General features: G+C 48.4%; 1 pseudogene; it reads right to left on the bottom strand.

Moving 5' to 3' along the window:
- Positions 1-6,557: 6,557 nt before the first annotated feature.
- LOC119321291 lies at positions 6,558-9,133 on the bottom strand (annotated as a pseudogene).
- Between the last annotated feature and the right edge of the window lie 989 nt (positions 9,134-10,122).

Raw genomic sequence — 10,122 nt, 5'->3', positions numbered from 1 at the left:
AGCATCCATCGGCTTCAGTTAGCAACAGTGGCGAAGAAATCTCTCGATCGGGTTCAGTTAACAGCCATCGATTGATCGCTCGGGTTCAGTAATGCGTAGCCTGCAGTGTAATCGCTCGGGTTCAATTAGAGCCCAATGCCTCGCTCGGGTTCAGTTAGACCCCAATGCCTCGCACCCACGTGCATACGTGTACGAGAGAAACGCGCATCGCTCGGCCCCCGACCACCCACCGTAGCCGGGAACTCACCAAAATTTTCCTCGCCCTCGCTTCTACCACGGATTTTTCCGTCATGGACGGCCCAAAGAATGTCATGCAACTGCGTCTTCGGCCCGCCCAGGACGAAAAGCCCATGTTCTGTCATGATTTTTTATCATAGAAGTAGGAGCCCACCACATCTATGATGATACCGGGTTTTGTCACAATTATCGTCATAGAAGTGTCATAAGTATGACAGAAAAAAATTCGTTCGGCCCAAAATGTTACGGATGTGTCTTTTTTTTTTGTAGTGCAAGTGACAGTAAATTTCAGCACACTATATAAATATTTCCTTACCAAGTTCCACTTACCAAAGGCGCTTCACTCCCCGGCAAAGGCACCAGAAAAGAGTCTTGATGACCCACAAGTGTAGGGGATCTATCATAGTCATTTCGATAAGTAAGAGTGTCGAACCTAACGAGGAGCAGAAGGAAATGACAAGCGGTTTTCAGTAAGGTATTCTCTGCAAGCACTGAAATTGTAGGTAACAGATAGTTTTGTGATAAGATAATTTGTAACGGGTAACAAGCAATGAAAGTAAATAAAGTGCAGCAAGGTGGCCCAATCCTTTTTGTAGCAAAGGACAAGCCTGGACAAATTCTTATAATGAGAAAAGCGCTCCCGAGGACACATGGGAATTATCGTCAAGCTAGTTTTCATCACGCTCATATGATTCGCGTTCGTTACTTTGATAATTTGTTATGTGGGTGGACCGGTGCTTGGGTACTGCCCTTTCTTGGAAAAGCACCCACTTATGATTAACCCCTATTGCAAGCATCCGCAACTACAAAAGAAGTATTAAGGTAAACCTAACCATAGCATGAAACATATGGATCCAAATCAGCCCCTTACGAAGCAACACATAAACTAGGGTTTAAGCTTTTGTCACTCTAGCGACCCATCATCTACTTATTACTTCCCAATTCCTTCCTCTAGGCCCAAATAATGGTGAAATGTCATGTAGTCGACGTTCACATAACACCACTAGAGGAGAGACAACATACATCTCATCAAAATATCGAACGAATACCAAATTCACATGACTACTAATAGTAAGACTTTTCCCATGTCCTCAGGAACAAACGTAACTACTCACAAAGCATATTCATGTTCATAATCAGAGGGGTATTAATATGCATTAAGGATCTGAACATATGATCTTCCACCAAATAAACCAACTAGCATCAACTACAAGGAGTAATCAACACTACTAGCAACCCACAGGTACCAATCCGAGGTTTTGGTACAAAGATTGGATACAAGAGATGAACTAGGGTTTGAGAGGAGATGGTGTTGGTGAAGATGTTGATGGAGATTGACCCCCTCCCGGTGAGAGGATCGTTGGTGATGACGATGGAGATGATTTCCCCCTCCCGGAGGGAAGTTTCCCCGGCAGAACAGCTCCGCCGGAGCCCTAGATTGGTTCTGCCTCGTGGTGGCGGAGTCTCGTCCGTAATCTTTCTTATGATTTTTTCCAGGGTAAAAGACTTCATATAGCAGAAGATGGGCACCAGAGGGCTGCCAGGTGGCCCACGAGGCAGGGGGCATGCCCAGGGGGGTAGGGCGCGCCCCCACCCTCGTGGATGGTGGGTGGCCCCCCTCAGGTGTTTCTTCTGCTCGATATTTTTTATTAATTCCCAAAATGACTTTCGTGGAGTTTCAGGACTTTTGGAGCTGTGCAAAATATGTCTCCAATATTTGCTCCTTTTCCAGCCCAGAATCCCAGCTGCCGGCATTCTCCCTCTTCATGTAAACCTTGTAAAATAAGAGAGAATAGCCATAAGTATTGTGACATAACGTGAAATAACAGCCCATAATGCAATAAATATCGATATAAAAGCATGATGCAAAATGGACGTATCAATTGTGCACCACAGGATACTTCTCTAAACATCCATGTTGCCCTCAAAATACTACTCCCTCCGTCCAGAAATACTCGTCGGATGAATGAATGTATCTAGATGTATTTTAGTTTTACATACATTCACTTTTATGCATTTCTCCGACAAGTATTTCTGGACGGAGGGAGTACATAGTTGATTCTAGAAACACACCCTTTTTGAATTACAATGCCCATTACTAAAACACCACGGAAAGACACATTATTGTTTCAGACGGTGTCATTGGTTTCTAATCTATATAGTGAGAAAATGTAAGCCTGATCATGAAAATCAACCAATTAGAGATAGGATGATGACCTAAAATTGACAGGCGACTTACACCATGTCTTAGTACCAAATCCAGTTGCAAAGTTCAAACATTAATACATGCATGCCATATGATTTCCAAGAGATACCTTATGTAAATGGGTGCCATGAGTAAGGCCCCCTCCCGAGAATAGAGTTGAGAGAAAGCCTGCAAAATAACATAAAGAATCAAGAACACTAATAAGCATATTCTGCTTAGATCAAAGGCTACTATGAAATAACATTGGTGATCGGGCATTTATCCATACGTAATGCTTGTCCCACACAAAATAATCAATAGAAATATGAATTCAATCCCCCACACTTTGTTTTGACAAATGGGGAAGCTTATCATTTACCTAAAACAACAGGCTACTCTCCCATCTACAACCAATTCTAGCAAATAGATGCAAGTCAAAAATATCTTGCCTTTCAAGAGCAGGAGGACTGAATATAAGATCTTCTAAAAATTTATGCGTTTGTACTGTGATGACTCCCTGGTCAGGCAATATGAAGCTAAGGGTGAATACACCACAGGATCTCTTTATAGTATCATTAACTTTAGGGGGGTGCAACCAGTTTATATTCCTGCAGTTTGCTTTATTAAAATCCCACCTAGGGTGCAGGTCTTCCTCTGGTTGCTCTCTCACAATAAACTCATGACTAAAGATAATTTAGCTAAAAGAGGCATTGAAAAACCCCTGATTGTGTCTACTGTACAGACAAATAAACCATTGATCACCTTTTCTTTGGGTGTGTGGTGGCCAAACAAATCTGGCGGCAGGTCTCAATTATGCTCTCCATTGACCTAGGTTCAGATTATCTCTCAATTGCCAGGTTTTGGCCTGCCAGCAAGAAACACACAGTGCTAAACTCTATATGTGCATGCATTCTTTGGACTTTGTGGAAGAACAGAAATGCCCATGTTTTTAATAATGCTGTGTGGATTGATTCGAAACAGATTTGTATAAAAGTGTTGGGGACAATGAGGAGATGGACGATCTTGTTCAGGGAGGAAACAATCCCGCAGTGGGAGAAGATATCAAGCCAGATTTCGGTGATTTTGGAAACCCCATTCCAAATCATGGCAAGGTGACTATGCTGGGGATGACCTGCAATGAAGAAGACGATCAGGTTCTCCTCTCCAAGCTGAACCTGGATGACTATGTCACGCCAGGCGAACCACACCCATTCACTTCACCTCCGAGGAGCCCTTCTGGTGGTGCCAAGCACTGCCTGCTCAGCCCATTCACTCCGCTAGACCTGCTGGGATCACCGATGCAACCATGGAAGAAGCTCAGAGGCGCAGTGGAGAAACTGGAGGACAACAAGTCAGTTGAAGGCCGTGCTGATAGCATGATGACCTGCGGGATGGAAGCTTAGTCGAGTAGCTGCTGTTACAGTGGTGGAATGACACTCCCCACACTGTAACAAAAGTTGTTTTGCGGTTGCATTACACTGTCCTTTTTTTAATTTAGCCTCAGGGCATACTGTTTTCATGCTCCCTCCCCTGGGGGGAAACATTTGCTCTTTCGACGATGTTCCTGGTTTCATTTACAAAAATGGGACCGCGGGGGTTTCTACCCCCTTTCATCTAAAAAAAGTGCATGAACAACTAGTTTTTTCACCTCCGGGCTGAGATTAGGATAGCCGGTGCATCCTGGAAGGAAATCCAAATTAAATTCATGCTCCATAAGTATGATATATTTAGTTTGCATTGTACAAGTACGAACATGTTCACTCCAAATTTGTTAACAAAACATTAAAATCTAAAGCTCTTGTAGCATGCCTATATCTATCTCTCACCATATCTATCTCCCTTCTGATTACAAGGTGAGATTAATGCTACAAATTTCTTTTACAAATTTGAGAAAAAACAACCATGTTTAATTTGAGAACCAGAAGAACATAAGATCAGAGTAATCTCGAAGACACTGTAAAAATGTTAAATATCCAGTTGCATCAAAAGATAAGAGAAATGATCATGAACAAAATTTTCATACCGCGGCAACATAAATTGTTAATCCACTTAAAGCAAAATAATGACCCTGGCTGCTTATATGAGAATGTTCTAAAGATACTTTTGGTGTATAACAAAACAATGTAAAGAACATGATAAGTTCTAAAAATCATATGCACTATCCACAGTCCAATGGAGACACGGGCAAGCATCTTCATATGGATGCACCAAGTCTTCACGGAGGATACACCAACAATTAAGTGGTATTCTATTTTAGAGTAATTTGCACTAAACCATTTTTCCAGCAGACCATGACTTATCAACAACTAATATAATTACTGCAACTCTGCAACTATTCACCTTAATAACATTTTAAGATAATCACAGTAGTGTGTCTCCGGTAATTCCATCTCTGATAGTTACCTAGATCGCTCAACTTTGAGAAAAAAATTCCTCGCTTAAAACCTGAAACAAGAGGAAAAGGAATAAATATGTTTTGACGCAAAGTCATGCATAACAATGCCAGGAATTGCATGTAAAATTGCAACTAATCCGTTATAGTTCGATGAGGTATGTAAAATAGAAGGAATTTTGCCCTTCTTTAAACATAGCAGAGACGCATATACAAGGGAAAAAGGCCAAATCCGTACAATAACAGTTAGTACAAACATATAGGAGGCTTTTGATTTTTGATAGTACAACAAACAATCACACATGAAAGGTTCCTACAAAAATGTCATAGAGGAAGTAATCAATAGATAAGAACCAAAGGAGAAAAAAATATTGTCTAATATTGAACAAAATAAAAAAAAACTCACCCGTATATGCATCCTGAACCTGAGAGGGTGTTTGTTTCCAGGGACTTATTGGTTTAGGGACTTAAAAAAGTCCCTATAAGTTCCATCTAAACCAAACAGGAGGGACTTATAGGGACTTAAAGTGGGCATTTGAGACTTATGAAATAAGACTCTCAAGGAGAGTCTTATAGGGACTTATAGTTGTAATATGGTCTTATAGGGACTTATAAGTCTCAAGAACCAAACAGGTAGGGACTTTTTAGGGACTTGGGACTTATAAGTTGGGACTAAAAAAAGTTCTAGGACTTATGAACCAAACAGGGCCTGAGCATCCGCGTCTGCAGTAGCCAGCGACAGCAGGAAATTCGATTTGCGTCTGCAGCAGCTAGCAACAACAGGAGACTCATTTTGCGTCCGCTACAGCCATAAACAGCAGGAGATTCAGTTTGCGTCTGCAGCAGCCAGCAACAACAGGAGATTCAGTTTGCTTTTGCAGCAGCCAACTACAGCAGGGCGCAAGGCGTCGACAGCAACCCCAGGGCATCCAACAACCCCGTGGCCGGAGGCGTCCGCGTCGGAGGCATGTTGCTGCCCTTGCCGGGCAAAAAATCGGACGGACGATTCAGATCGTCCAGGGCCGGAGGCGTCTATGTCGGGGGCGTGCTGCTGCTGCCCCTGCCAAGCGGCGCCAACCCCTGGTCCGCCTGATCGGCGGCGCGGGTGCGGACGACACGGCGGTGCGTGGAGCGTGGACGGCGCAGATGGAGGTTCTCCGGCGGCGGTCGAGGCGGTGGCTGGCGCAGGCTGTAGGAAGAGGGCGGGCAAGGTGTGGGGCGGTGCCAAAACTGTCCCGACAGCGTGGTTGCGAGAGGGCAAAGGGGAGCGACGTGTTTGGGGGAACGATGTTAACCCAATGACATGACGGGTAATTAATTAAAGTAATGGCATGGTGGGTAATTAAAGCGTAAAACGCGTTTAGTAGGGTGGAGGGATGTAGACTGCAGGTTTTTGATGGATAGGATGATCGGGTTCTTCGCCCTCTCTTACTTTTATAGTGATAGTAGATAGTAGATGAAGTTGCTCAGAAGGAAAAAAAAACACATCAACGAAAAAAACAGAAATAAATACGTACTAGCTGAATTACATTTACTCTTGAGGCTGTTGCAATTTCAGGAAACAGAACATACAGCTGACTAAAGCAAAGAAATTGGCGAGCAAAGGCATACATGGAAAAGCGTTGAAGGTCTATCTGTTGTTGTAAAAGTTTGGTGCAGAGCTCATTCTAAAAGGAGCATAAACCAACAGAAACAAGGCTTTGTGCACAATACATATACACTTGCGTACATCACGGTGCCGAATCATGCATGCTGGGGGCCATCACCCTCTGCCGATGCCGGCGCCGTCACCCGGCCCGGCGAAGCCGCGGACTCCTCCCGACCATGGCTGCTGCAATCCCCGTTGTTGTTGCAGCCCTCCTCGTTTCCCTCCACAGACACCACCGTACTGACCGGCGAGCCGTCTGCTGTTACCAGCGCCGCCTCTCCTGGAGAACTGCTCGTCGTCGGGAGGACCATGGCCCCTTCGTGGTGATAGTAATTGGCGTTGCCGCCGCCCAAGTGCTGTTGCTGTTGCTGCTGATGGTACTGCTGCTGCTGCTGGTGCAACATGAACGACATCCTCCATTGCTGCTGCTGGCGCATCATGAACGCCATCGCCTGCCGCTGCTGGTGCGTGGACGCCATCGCCAGCTGTTGCTGCTGCTGCTGCTGCGTGAACGCCATCACCTGTTGCTGCTGCTGCGTGAACGACTGCATCCGGAGGTGTTCCTCCAGGTTCTGTTGAAGCACCCGCTTCTCGCGCATCTCATCCGTCTCCGGCTGCTTCTGCATCTGCGGGTTCACTGCTTGGCCGGCCGGGCACGAAGGCCGCGCCATCATTGTCAGACTCTGAGCATAGCCGTTGGGGCTACCTGCGGGCCGGCACGGCGGCGGCCGCACCTGGCCGTTGAAAGCCACCTGCTGCTGCCTCACCGGCATCTTCCCGTTGTACGCCGCCGGCGGTCGCGCCATCACCGTCACCTGTCCGTTGTACGCCGCCGACTGTCTCATCATCACCGGCACCTGCTGCCGTGGCACGTGCACCTGGCCGTTGTTGTACGCCAGCAGTGGCCGCGGCATCGGTGTGCCAGCGTGACACCCCATGAGCATGGGCTGCCCTGATCCACCGTAGTATCCCGGCGTGCTGAACGGAGCTTGCATGCCGTTGCCTTGTGCTGGTGGTGGCTCGATTTGCAGGCATTTTGAGTGGTGAGCCCGCTTCCTCGCGGCGGCGTTCCGCAGCTGCTGGTCCTCCGCGGGCCTCTTGCCCGCCATTTTCTTCGAAAGCTTTGGAAGCTCCGCCGTCGGCCCTTCATCACCTTCCACCGGCCCGTGCAGGTGCAGCGGCGAGGCGCTGCTGGGCCCTGCCTCCTCGTCGTCGTCGCCTTTGTCGTCTTTGAGGTAAATCTTGCACATCACGTACCTATCCAACTGCATGGAGTCATCCAATGAAAGTCAGATATTTTCCTATTTTTTAGTTGGCTCCGTATATGTCTCAATCAAATGAGAGTAAGCACTTACTATTAAATATGGCTTTCCTAGAGAGTGTATAATCAATATTGTAAGCTTCGATATGTAAAATCAAATGAGAGCAGGCACTTATTTGATTCTACGGATCTCAATGTATTTTTGGTTTTTCTTTTGTGTTTGTTGTACTGTCATAATTGAAGATGAATAAATTAGAAGTTTATTTTACGGCAATTCCTAGAGAAGATTTGACTGTTTATTGCCGGCAAACAAAATTGATTGTTCATAATATAGAAATTAGCTTTAAACGGATTACTTTTAGCAAACAGAAAGAAAAAGAAAAACACTTCAGAACGGCAATCTAGAAATTTCATTGATTCTGGGAGTGGGTCTTTTCTGGCATTGTTCGCGCTTGTGCTCTTTTGTGCAAAATTTTCATGATTTAAATGAAGATCATAAATAAATTTGACAAATCCTTGTTCAAAATCTATTCCCTCCGTCTCATAATATAAGAGCGAGAAATCAGCCAACGTTTTTAGCAAAAAAAATAGAAAGAAAAAAAAACTTCAAAACGGTAACGTGGTTTGAAATTTCGGAAAACTCACCGTCCTGCCGCCAGGGCCGCCGTCCTTGGGGAGCTTGATCTCGTACGCCGGGACGGTGAGCTCCCTCATGAGCCACTCGGACTTGCGGCCGCCGCCTCTGGGGCTCTCGAAGTAGTTGAGGACGCTCATGCAGTAGCGGGTCGTGCCGTCGCCGGCCACCTTCTTCTCCTGCATGTCCCTCTTGCCCGTCGACACCTTCCACCGGCCGCGGCCGTCCTCCGTGTCCCGCCGTGGCCGGTCCCCGTTGTCGTACCGGCGCACCCTCGGCGACAGGAAGTAGAAGCTCTTGCCCTCGCCCCGGCTCCTGTACTTGCCTGCAGAAGATCCACGGAGACGAAGCAAACGAACATGTCGACGATGAGTTGATCTGATCACCAGAGGCCGTAATGTAAGTAAGTCGATCGGCGGCGAAAAGCCGGCGAGAAATTAAAACGTACCGACGAGGTCGTCCGGGTGGCACTGGTACACGTTGTGCTCGATGATGGCCCTGTTGGGCGCGTGGCCCCGGCCCTGCAGCTTGGGGAGCAGGTAGTACCTGATCAGCTCGTCGTCGCTCGGCCTGAACCGGAACCCCGGCGGCGGAATGAATATCAACTGCGCGTCGCCCCTGCCGACCTCCTCGCCTCCTGCGGCTCCAACTCCGCCACCCCGACCGCCGTCCGTCTCCTCCTCCTCGTACGCTGCTCCGGCGACGACGATCTGCCCCTCCTGCTCTCCCGCTCCGACGACGGCCTTCTCCTCCGCGCCGTCCCGTTCTTCTGCCATGTCGGCGAGTAGAGCACGCACTAGCGATTGCGAAAGAAGAGGAGCTCGTTCTGGGCTTCTCGCGGCGTGGCGTGGCGTGCTACAATCGATCTGGTCTTGGCCTTCTTTGGCCGCGGGCTGCATTATATAAGCTGGATATGGTACAAATCCTGTGTCCGCATCGAATACAGACTCGGGTTCGTTACCAACACGGGTTCCGGAAGAGAGTAGAATACGCGCCGATGCCGGCCTCCGGCACCAAGTCATGGAGCCTGTTGCTCTCCCTCCGGCTCGCCGCCGGCCTGGTGGTGCTCAAACAGGCCGTCGCGTGCCCGGCGGAGGCAGAGGTGACGTGACGGCGCCGGGGTCAGTCAGATGACTAGGAGACGGCTGTGGTGATTGACCAGTCAACATTTAGTCGGTGCCTGCAGTTGACAGGCCCCAGCAACGCCGCGCCGCAGCCCGGGCCGGTGGAGAGCGGACGCAGCTCCTCTGACGTACGGCGCACACACTGATGTGTGGACCCGGACCCACGCGTCAGTGGCCCAACATCAGGTGGCCGTACGTCAGGGGATCGGCCAAGGGACGACAGCGGGGAAGCCGAAGCTTTCGGAGGAGCAGCCGCTGCCATGGCTAAGTGGGTCCATCAAGCAAAACCACCTGCCACCCGGACGGAGGACAAAATTACTGTTCTGACCTAAAAGGCTAACAAAATCCCGATTTGACCTCGCTTTGAAAAAAAATTTGTCTCTGATCTTTTTAGGTGACGCCAACATCCCTGGCGTCTGGGTTGCAAAGCAGACGCCACGAACCCTGGCGTCTGGCCCCTGGCCCGCACTGCCCGCCTGCCCGTTGACCCGCTGACGTGGCAAAGGGGCCAGACGCCAAGGACCCTGGCGTCTGGCCCTGGTAACTGGATAACCGCGCGGGCCAGCCCACCCATCCCCATCTTTCTCCTGGCGGCGCCTCACGAACAGACCTATGTTCTTCGCCCCTCCTCCCCCTCACAC

This window comes from Triticum dicoccoides, chromosome 6B (genome assembly GCF_002162155.2).
Source record: "Triticum dicoccoides isolate Atlit2015 ecotype Zavitan chromosome 6B, WEW_v2.0, whole genome shotgun sequence".
Lineage (NCBI taxonomy): Eukaryota > Viridiplantae > Streptophyta > Magnoliopsida > Poales > Poaceae > Triticum > Triticum dicoccoides.
The sequence above is the reverse complement of the archived record's forward strand: the minus strand, read 5'-3'. Positions and strand labels throughout refer to the sequence as shown.